Source organism: Silene latifolia, chromosome X (assembly GCF_048544455.1).
Source record: "Silene latifolia isolate original U9 population chromosome X, ASM4854445v1, whole genome shotgun sequence".
Lineage (NCBI taxonomy): Eukaryota > Viridiplantae > Streptophyta > Magnoliopsida > Caryophyllales > Caryophyllaceae > Silene > Silene latifolia.
In genome coordinates, this window is record NC_133537.1 from 251,188,030 (window position 1) to 251,199,446 (window position 11,417).

Consider the following 11,417-nt stretch of genomic DNA (forward strand, 5'->3'; position numbering starts at 1 on the left):
CAACAGGTAAAAGAGCTCTGACCGATTTGAGCACTAAGTCTCCTTCTTTGATGTTCCTGGGCCTAACCCTTTTGTTGAAAGCGCGTTTGATACGTGCTTGATATGTTTGGACATTGTGCAAGGTACGTAGCCTACGTTCATCCAGGAGGATGAGTTCTTCATATCTATCCCTCTTCCAGTCGGCTTCTGGGATTTGACTTTCGAGTAAGATGTGCAAGGATGGTATCTCTAACTCGACTGGTTGTACAGCTTCCATGCCGTAAGTCAAATAGAAAGGAGTGGCCCCAGTGGGCGTCCAAACGGATGTGCGATATCCCCACAAAGCAAAGGGTATCTTGCTTGGCCAATCTCGATAGTTGTCTATCATTTTCTTGAGAATTGTGACAACGTTCTTGTTTCCTGCCTCTACCGCGCCATTAGTCTGTGGTTTATATGGCGAAGAGTGGTGATGTCTAATTTTGTACTTGGCTAGCAATTTCTCAGTCTCAGCTTGGAAATGTGATCCGTTATCACTAATGATCTCATGTGGGCATCCGTATCGACAGATGATGTTGTTTTGTATGAACTTTGCCATGTTTTTAGTCGTGAGACTAGTGTAGGAAGCCGCTTCTACCCATTTGGTGAAATAGTCAATTGCCACTAGGATGAAACAGTGACCTCCTGTTCCGGCTGGAGTTATCTTCCCGATTATGTCGATTCCCCAGGCAGAAAATGGCCAAGGAGATGTCATTATATAGAGCAATGAAGGAGGGACATGTTGTACATTCCCGAAGATTTGGCAATTGTGGCAATGTCTTACATATTTGATGCAATCGGATTCAATTGTGGTCCAATAGTACCCCAAACATGTGATTTTCTTTGCTATCATGGGCCCACTCATGTGAAGACCGCATTCTCCATCGTGGACTTATTCCATATCTTTCCGTGCCTGTGAATGATCAAGGCAACGTAGGATTACACCAAGAGGTGTTCTTTTGTACAACTCTCCTTGCATGAGAACATATTGGGAAGCTAGTAGGCGTATAGCACGTTGTCCCCTTTTATCCATATTCGGTGGATAGGTACCGTTGAGCTTGAAATTTAGGATTGCTTGGAACCAGGGTTCCTGTGCGATTTCCTCTTCATCGGTGATTTGATGGACATAAGCCGGCTCTGACCGTCGTTCGATACATAAAGGCATTTCTACCATGTCACCTGGCATATTAATCAAAGATGCGGGTTTTGCAAGAGCATCCGCAAATTGATTTTCTTCCCGAGGTAGGTGTAGATATGTCACGTGATCAAAGAATTGAGCAACTTGGTCTATTCTGGCTTGATAAGGTGCTAGGCTTTCGCTTCGGATGTTCCAAGATCCCGTAACTTGGTTGATGATCAGGGATGAATCCCCATGTACTCGAAGGTTTTTAATGCCTAAGCTCACTGCCGCTTGTAGTCCAATGAGACAAGCTTCGTATTCTGCAGCGTTATTTGTCACCTCGAAATCGAGTTTGACAGAGATTGGTGTATGCTCACCTTCAGGAGAAATGAGCAACACTCCTATTCCAAATCCCCTTAAGTTTGATGCTCCATCAAAGTAAAGGTCCCAGGAGTCTACATCAGTTTGGAGTATATCCTCGTCTGGAAATGACCAAGTGTCTATTGTTTGTGCATCATTGATGGGATTCTCTGCGAAGAATTCGGCGACGGCGCGTCCTTTTATTACTTTCAGAGGCACATACTTGAGATCGAACTCTGAGAGCATCAAAGTCCATCTTGCTAGACGTCCGTTGAGGACGGGTTTTTCGAAGAGGTATTTGACTGGATCCATTTTGGAGTATATTTTGACGGAGTAGCTAAGCATGTAATGACGTAGCTTCTTCGTTGCCCACACAAGAGCGAGGCATGTCTTTTCGAGTTGTGAGTATTTGTACTCGTACTCCAAGAACTTCTTACTATGGTAGTAAATAGCCCTTTCTTCGCTTCCTACAGTTTGAGCTAGCATGGCACCCATGGCTGTTTCTATTACTGTGAGATATAAACCAAGAGGTTGATCTCGTTGAGGTGGCATGAGCACTGGTGGTTTAGCTAATATCTCCTTGATTCGATCAAATGCCTTTTGACAATCATCATCCCACATGGTGTGATCCGTTTTCTTGAGCTTCTTGAAGATAGGCTCACAAATCATGGTGAGTTTCGATATGAATCGACTTATATATTGCACTTTTCCCAGGAATCCTCTGACTTCTTTTTCAGTTTGAGGTTGTTGCATTTCGATCAGAGCCTTGATCTTGGAAGGGTTTATTTCTATACCTTGTTGGCTAACGACGTATCCCAGGAGTTTGCCAGATGTTACTCCGAATGTGCATTTCTGAGGATTGAGCCTCATGTTGTACTTTCGTAGCCTTGTGAAAAATTTGCGAAGGTTCGCAATATGCCCTTCTCTATCCTTGGATTTGACAATCATGTCGTCTACGTATACCTCAACTTCTTTGTGCATTATGTCATGTAAAAGTGTAGTAGCGGTGCATTGATATGTAGCTCCGGCGTTGATTAACCCAAACGGCATTACCGTGTAGCAATAGGTTCCCCATTGAGTGACAAAGGCGGTCTTATGCGTGTCTTCTATGGCCATCTTGATTTGGTTATAACCCGCATACCCATCCATGAAGGATAGTAATGCGTGGTCTGCAGTATTGTCCACCAATATGTCGATATGTGGTAGAGGGAAGTCATCTTTAGGACTTGCTTTGTTTAAGTCCTTAAAATCAACACAAACACGGATTCTCCCATCCTTTTTGGGTACATGTACTATGTTGGCTACCCAGTCAGAATACTCGGAAACTTTGATGAACCCGGCTTTGAATTGTTTGTCAACTTCTTCCTTAATCTTGAGAACCCATTCCGTTCTCATTCGGCGAAGCTTCTGTTTCACAGGCTTAAAACCTGGCTTAATCGGAATTCTATGCTTGGCGATATCCCTGTCGATCCCTGGCATGTCTTTGTAGGACCATGCGAAGACGTCTTTGAACTCGTTTAGGAGGTCTATGAAATCGGCCCTTTCGGTAGAGCTCAAGGTAGTCCCTATCCTAAGTTCTTGGGGTTCTAGTTCGGTTCCTACATTGATGGGTTCGGTATCCTCTATTACTGGTCCCCCTTCCCCTTCCTGTAGTATTTCTTTGGCTACGTAGGGAGGTATTTCAATTGAATCTGGGTCTTGGTCATCCTCAGTATCATCGTAAACAGAATTGAACTCAAGATAACACAAAGAGTAAGCAAAACCTGATTTATTCATATTAAAGTTTGAGAAAAGTTGAAACAAAGAAGCCATCTGATCTGTGGTCAGCGGCGGTAAAGAGATAGTGGTTGGGACATTTCCCGACCTACTCCCTAGTGACTTCTCTAGACTCTGATTCTGACTCCGACTCCGACTCTGACTCGAATTCATCGTCTTCTGGTTCTCCTTTGAACATTTCTCCTTCTCCAGTGGTGAGCTTGAAGAGTCTTCCTTGATTGTTGGTCCACTTGATTGATTTTCTCCATCCTTTTCACGATTCGCGTTTGTTTCGTGATTAACGCGGTAGGGTTGAAGTGATCGTCTTGAAGTATCATGGTAATGATCTCATCCTGCGCGGCTCTAACAAATCGATCCTCTCCAAACAATAGACTAACAGCTTGTTCGTCTAAGCAAGGTGCTTGACGGGCTTTGACGGTAGGAACCGTATCTGGAGGGATGAAGTAGCAATTGTGAAAGATCTCGATTCCGGCTAGCTTCCTCTCGAGATAGTGCCAAGGTTCGGGAAATCCGTGAAAGAGTTCTAGGCTTCCTTCCTTAACGAAGTATCCGTTTAGGGTAGGGAGATAGGGTCGCATTTGGACTCCCACGTACTTACGGTTTTAAACTTGAGCAAGCATCTCGAGAACTTCCTCTTTGGGGGGTTTGTACCCTAGTCCAAGTGGTATCCTTTTTGAGTTGCCTTCCTTGTATGGTGCGAAGGTGTTTCTTCAGATAGGATTTGAAGGCATTCCAGGGAAGTATCCCTGGCCTTTGAGTATGTGGTTGACCACCAAGTTGGAGTAGGGATCGTAGTATAAGGGTGCCAATTCACTTTCTATGACATTTATGCTTTGGAAGTCCCCAAGTTCGTATACTGGATCCGCAAGGACTTGGTTGTTTGACTTCTTTTCGATTATTGCCTTGATGGGTGACGAAGTGATTGTCACCACTTTGCCATTTAGTGGGATCTTGATCTTTTGATGAAGGGTGGATGTGAACGCTTTGGAAGCGTGAATCCAAGGTCTTCCTAGAAGTATGTTGAAGGAAGTTTCAATGTCCACTATTTGGAAGTTAACCTTTCGCTCAATTGGCCCTGTGGCTATGGTTAGGTTGACGAGTCCCACGACCTTTCGTCGTGTACCATCATATGCGCGAACTCCTTGATTGGTAGGGGTCCAATCCGACTCTTTCATGCCTAATTTGTATGCCGTTTTGAGGGGTATGACGTTGACCGCGGAGCCATCATCTACCAAGGTCATTGACACGTTCTTCTTTAGAAAAATGACTGTGATGTAAAGAGCCAAGTTGTGACTAGCGCCAAAAGGTGGCAAATCTTCGTCTGAGAAAGTAATAGGATTACTTAGCTTCGGTGATTATTGGAAGACCAAGTTGACTACATCTTCGGGTGTGGAGTTATGTGCTACATTTAGCTTGGCCAAAGCTTGCAGTAAAGCTTGGCGATGTGCGAAAGAACTTGCTACCAATTGCCTGACTGAAAGATCAGCTTTTGTCTTTTGTAATTGCTTGAGCAAATGATCAGTGGAGTCATCTTCGTTATCATTTGGCGTGACAACGTTGGTTGGACCATTTTGAGTAATGCTTTGATATGGACGCCCCGAACGAGTTAGGTGGTCCACATCTTGGTCTTCGTCATTTTGGACTATTTCTTTGACTAGGGAGTTTTCAATGAGGTACTCGTCCTCGTCGTCATCGGCCCATACTCCGTTGATTGTAGCTAGTTCTCTCATTCTCATGATCTCGTCTTCTAGTCGTGTGATTTGGTCGACTAGTTTATTAACCACATCGACTATTTCTTGCATAGTAGCATTTTGAGAGAAGATTAGTGGCATATGCTCCTTAGGTGTTGCGTTGGGATCATGTAAAGTTGTCACCACTTTTTCTAATTCCCAAACATGTCTATCCACACTCCTTGCCCATGTGATGAAATCGGAGATGGTTGGAGAGATAGTAGAGTAGAACCCTTCATTCTCAATCGCGTGGATCTCATCTTCAATTGAAGAAATGAGGTGTGAACAATCTAAGGTAGATTCTTCACTTGTGATCACTAGAATCCCAAGAGGGTTCTGAGTGTTGTTGGGTTTACCTCTCGGCGGTATTGGTAGTCGACCATCTTTAATCATGTCTTAAAGCACATTTTTCAATTTGTATCATTTTTCTGCGTCATGCCCCTTGCCCCTCTGGTATCCACAGTACGAGTTCTCGTCCCAGAACTTGGATTTCTTTTCGGGTTCGGGAGTGGGTCCTATGGGTTGGAGTTTGCCTTGCTTCATTAACCTTTTTAGAGCGTTAGAGTAAGTATCCCCAAGCTTTGTGAATTTCCTTGGTGGGGTACTTTTCTTGGATGGCTCAAGAAGGTTAACTTCATCGGTTTTGCTAGTGGAGCCGTATGAACGACTTGTTGAGCCTTGATATCCTCGTCCTACCGTTTTGGACAAGAGCCCTTTACGGATGTCATCTTCAATCCTTGTTCCTAGTACGGTTAAGTCCTTGAAAGTTTTGATGTTTTGGTATCTCAAATGGTTGGCATAGATGGGTTTGAGATTATCCACGAACTTCTCCACAAGGGTAGCCTCATCCGGGCGTTCAACTAGTTAGGTACTAGTCTTCCTCCACCTACTTAGGAAGTCGGTGAATCCTTCTTTGTCATTTTGGGTAAGAACCTCTAGAGTGCGCATGTTAACTTGGATCTCGGCATTATCCGCATATTGGTTAGCAAACTCGATCGCGGCATCTTCCCAAGTAGTGATTTTCTTGTGTTCTAAAGAGTAGAACCATTGCTTTGGGATGGTGTCAAGAGATGAAGGAAAGATTCTTAAGAACATCTCGGGTTTGATGCCTTTGATAGACATATAATCCTTGAAGGCACGGATGTGGTTCAAAGGGTTCTCGTGCCCCTTGAATTTAGGGATATCCGTCATATTAAAGTTGGTTGGCAATTTGGAATTGACGGCCTCATACTTGCGGTTGTTCTCCCTATAAATGTCATCCCCTTTAAGGTACATCAATTGCTCCTCTAAGTATTGGAGTCTTTTCTCGGCTACAGTCATTCCCATGAGAGGATTTTCGTCCTTGGATTCACTCGTGAAGTCACCTACTACTTCACTTTCGTGAGGAGGCAATCTCCCCTCTACGGCATAGATCCGGCCCTCGATGGTATCAAGGCGATCATACACTTGATCTTGAGTAACTTGGATTTGAGCTAGTGCGGCTAGGATTCGATCATTACCATCTTGAAGTTGGTTGAGGTTCGCGTAACTGGTTCCAGGCATCTTGAAAACTGGATAAGAGATCGATGACGAATCAAAACACGATCGACCATTCTAAGACACTTGCAAAGAGAAGAAATGTTTTGACTCTTGAAGTGGGTGTGTGCCACTTGTGTTGAGTGAGGTTTGAAGAAAGGACAAAGTTTTGAAAATATATATCCTAGTCAACTATAGTGTAGTTGTAGGAGTGGACTCGAAGTGAGGTTTTGAAATGGGCTTGGGCCCGAATTTTGACTCGAAAAACGGACACAGTTTTGACTGGGTTTTGCGCTAATAAAAGGCCTTTTTTTCGAAATTTCTGTTTAAAAATGGGTTTTGATTTTTACAAAAATCATCATGGTTTCGTTTAGAAATGGTGATCAGGTAAGGTACAAAACATTCATACAAGCATTATAACGGGATGCTGATGTGACCATAATTGGCGCATATTTAGCCCCCGAATTACCATTGTTTTCATGCTTTTTAGTGCCTATTTGGGTCATTTCTTATCTTTAGTTCTTTGTTTTGCATATTCTTTGAGATTTTGATCCCTTGGTAGGAAAGGAGTAAGAATCTTGCATTTTCATGGCAAAACAAGGCTAAATTGATCATATTCAATGACCAAGCATCAAGGAGAGACAAGACTAGAAGGCCTTTGTACATAGCATAGTAGAAGAGCAATGTTGAGAAAAGGATCATTGAGTCCCCAAGGAAATCCCCAAGGAATTCATGAAGAAAAGGGAAGAAAAGAAGAAGAAAAGATTTGCTAGACAATCGAACGACGGATTGTACACAATCCGTCCGTCCAAGCCCAATCCGAGCGTCCCTCAAAGGAATCCGCTCGGATTCCCCTCGCCAATCCGAGCGTCTTGCCCAAGAATCCGCTCGGATTCCTTAGCCGATTCCGGCCGTCCCGACTCCCATCCGCACGGATTGCGGCAAAGACAAAGACGTTTTCATTCTTCTAGCAACGATAAGAGAAGCCCTTCTCTCGGAGAATCCCGGAGTCTCCTTGCTCAACTTAAAAAGTGTAATTACTAGTTTAGCCCTTAGTTAACCCTAATGCATCCTCCCTAATTTTCACTATAAATACCCCATTAGTCTAATTAGAGGAGCATGTTCATCTTATCAATAATTAGTGTAGTTAATATTAATCAAATCTCTCTTCAATATTGTAATCAAATATTAATCAAGTTTTAATCCAAGTTTTAGTTCTTTAATCTCTCTCTTGTTCTTACTTTATTTTGGGTAATTGAAGATTATTTGGGTTATTATTGGGAGATTGACAACCTCTCAATCTAGGATTCAAGTACTTCTATTATTCTTGCTTTATTATTGTAATCATTAGTAGGTATAATCTCTTAATCCCTTTTTAATTATTGCTAATTACTTTCATTTATTCATCATGTTTCATTATGTTAGTATGATTGACAACCTTTCTAGCATGATCAATATGATAATGAGTGAGTAGTCTCTTAGCTAGGGTTTAATGGGTGATTAGGGGAAACCAACATGGGGAATGATTCATACTTAAATTAATATGCTTTCATATCTTATTTGCTTGCTTGTTTTGATCTTAATACATGCACATGTTATATTTGATGAAATGCTAAGCCTATGAATCCTTGCATTTACTATCATCTTCTATCCTTTCAACTTGACTTGTAAGACATAACCCAACTCGAGTCTTGTTAGACCATGCATGTGTTGAGTAGGAAAGATTAAGTCGACTTGTAGGTGTTGTACAATCTAATCGATTCGGCTCCGGGACCCAAACTTTCTTAGGATTGTAAGATATAACCCAACTCAATCCATCACAACAATAATTGCTTGCTTATAATTTGAGAACATGTTTGTATGATCATATCCCATGATTCCCCTATGAACCCATGACACCCTAGTGCTTTTAATCAATTGTTTACACCTTTATTTTATTTACCTTGTTAGTTTATTTTCATTGATATCTTAGTTTAGTAACCTTCTACATCAACCCAATTTGTGACACCCCTAGACACCACTAGTTACAATAGAATCTTCATTTCAATACCCGTCCCTTGGGATCCGACCTTTACTTGCCTCTTTACTAATTGTAGAGTTGTTTGTGAAGTATAAATTGTGTTTTGTATCGACCATTGACCAACGACCACATATGCTTAATTTGTGAAACGAAATGGACTTGATCAAAAATGGCGCCGTTGCCGGGGACGGTGTTTAATTGATTTAAGATTTCTTTTATTGTTATTAGTTGTGTCTTTTTCACCTTGGGGAAGTAAAACTCCTCAAGGTTTGTTCTAATTGTTTTCGAGTTGTTTGATATTTTGCATGTCTAGAAGGTTACAAAGAGATTTGTTACCTTTTGACCGTGAAATCGAAAGAACCTTGACGAATAATAGGAGACTTGTTAGGAGGAATTTGGGAGGTGTTGGTGAAGTTGTTCAACCCACTAGTGAGTTTGTCAATCCTTTCGCAATAGAAGGAGAAGAGAACCCATTAAACAATACCACACAAAATCCACCTACAATGCCTAAATTCTCGTCACACTCTATACCCACCAAGGAGGATTTACCAAATGGTACTCCTACCCCACAACATCTTACCGGAAAATTTATTGCCAAGTCCGCCTTCATCCAACTAGTTGAGAGGAGCCAATTCGGGGGAATGCCTAGTGAGGACCCTCATTCTCATATGGAAACCTTTTGCGATTATTGTGAAACTATCTCTCAAACGGGCGTGACTCAAGACCAAATAAGATGGGTCTTATTTCCTTTTTCGTTAATCGGCACCGCAAAGCAATGGTTGAAGGGCCTTGATAAGGCCACCCTTGGAATAGATTCTTGGAAAAAGCTAGCTCTAGCTTTCTACAAAAAATTCTACCCACCTGAAAAGACCAATATGCTAAGAGCTCAAATTACGGGTTTTAAGCAAAGGGATGAAGAATCTTTGTATGAAGCTTGGGAGCGGTTCAAAGGTATTTGTCGCTCATGTCCTCACCATGGACTTAGCGAATGGTTTTTAGTGCAACAATTTTGGAATGGTTTATATGAAGATTCAAGGAACATTCTCAATATGGGATCAAATGGAATGTTCACCGAAGTTGATGACAATCAAACATGGAACAAGATTGAGGAAATGGCGGTCCATAATTCACAATATAGTAGACCTCGCAAGGCTACTAGAGGAGGAAAGTATGAAGTGGACACCGTTACTCAATTGGGTGCTCAACTTAGTGCTCACATTGACACAATCAACTTGAAGTTTGAACAAGCTATGGCTAGACTTGAGGAAAACTCAAAATCATCGAAGCATCATGTCAATGCCATGACGGCATCCTCATCAATCCCAAGCGGGATATGTGAGAATTGTGGAACCTTGGGTCATGACTCAAGTGAGTGTAGGGGAACAACCGAACAAGTTAATGCTTTCCAAGCTTACAAAAGTGGTACCCCTTATTCAAATTTTTACAATGAAAACACCAAGTTCCATCCAAATCTCTCATACAAAAGCCAAAATGTCCAAAACCCTCAAACAACATACACTCCACCACCCATGAGAAATCAAAATCAAAGACCCTTTTACAATCAAAACCAAGGCTACCAAAATCAAAATCCATACAATCACCACAATGACCAAGGTTTTGATGTCCAAAAAGCGGTCCTCCAAATGCAAAAGAATCAACAAGAATTTTTCACCCAAATGCAAAAAGATAGCCAAGCAAAAGACACTACCATCAACAACATTCTAGCTCACACCAAGATGTTGGAAACACAATTGACCCAACTAGCATCTTCGAGCTCACAAAGACAAAAGGGGCAATTACCACCACAAAGTAATCCCCCTAGACATGAAACGGTTAGTGCCATTCACTTGAGAAGTGGTACAAGATATGAAGCACCGAAGAAGCAAGTTGAGGATGAAGTTGTGAGAGCTAGTGAGAATGAAGTTGTGGTGCAAGAAGGGGAATCATCAAAAGAAGAAAGTTCAAAGAAAAATGAAGACAATGCCAAAGAAAAGGAGCCCATTGTGATTAGACTTCCTTTTCCAAGTCGTCAAGCCAAGCCTAAATTTGATGATCAACTTGGGAAGTTCATGGAGATTGTGAAGAACTTAGAAGTCTCAATTCCTTTCACGGAATTAATCAATCACGTTCCGGCCTATGCAAAGTACATGAAAGATATCCTCACAAAGAAGAAGTCGATCCGGAAACTTGAGACTATCGCCTTCACTAAGGTGAGTAGTGCAATACTTCAAGGGAGTTCACCTCCAAAGTTAAAGGATCCGGGAAGCTTCTCAATACCGTGTGCCATTGGCGACACAACGATCAACAAAGCCTTATGTGATCTAGGGGCTAGTGTGAGTGTCATGCCGTACTCGGTAAGTAAAAGGTTGGGAATGGGAGAGCTTAAATGCACCAATATCACTCTTCAAATGGCCGATAGATCGACGAAGACACCATTAGGGGTATGGGAAGATGTCCCCGTGCGAATTGGGAAGTTTTTCATCCCGGTGGACTTTGTCATTGTTGATATGGAGGAAGATTCCAACATTCCAATCATCTTAGGAAGACCTTTCCTACACACCGCGGGTGCGGTGATTGATGTGAAACATGGAGAGCTCACTCTAGAAGTGGGAGATGAAAGCATAACTTTTAATCTTGACAAAACCATGAGAGCTCCTCGTTTGCATGAGCCATGTTTCATGATTGATCATTATAGTCGGAAAGATGAAAGGAAGAAATCGGAACTCCAATGGAGGAAGAAAGTTGAAGATGCTCCATTCAAAGAGCAAGTGAATTGTGACAAGGAGAGCTTGCAAAGCTCATCAAAATCAACCAAGGAAGAAGATGACGGCCTCATTGGCCAAGAAAAGAAATTGGGAGAGTTGTCTCCATCTAAGCAAGA

At 42.1% G+C, this 11,417-nt stretch overlaps 1 non-coding gene across 1 annotated transcript; it reads right to left on the reverse strand.

Moving 5' to 3' along the window:
• Nucleotides 1-9,411: 9,411 nt before the first annotated feature.
• LOC141626043 (small nucleolar RNA R71) lies at nucleotides 9,412-9,518 on the reverse strand. The gene has a single exon (XR_012535774.1). It is a non-coding gene; the product is annotated as a small nucleolar RNA R71 (small nucleolar RNA).
• Between the last annotated feature and the right edge of the window lie 1,899 nt (nucleotides 9,519-11,417).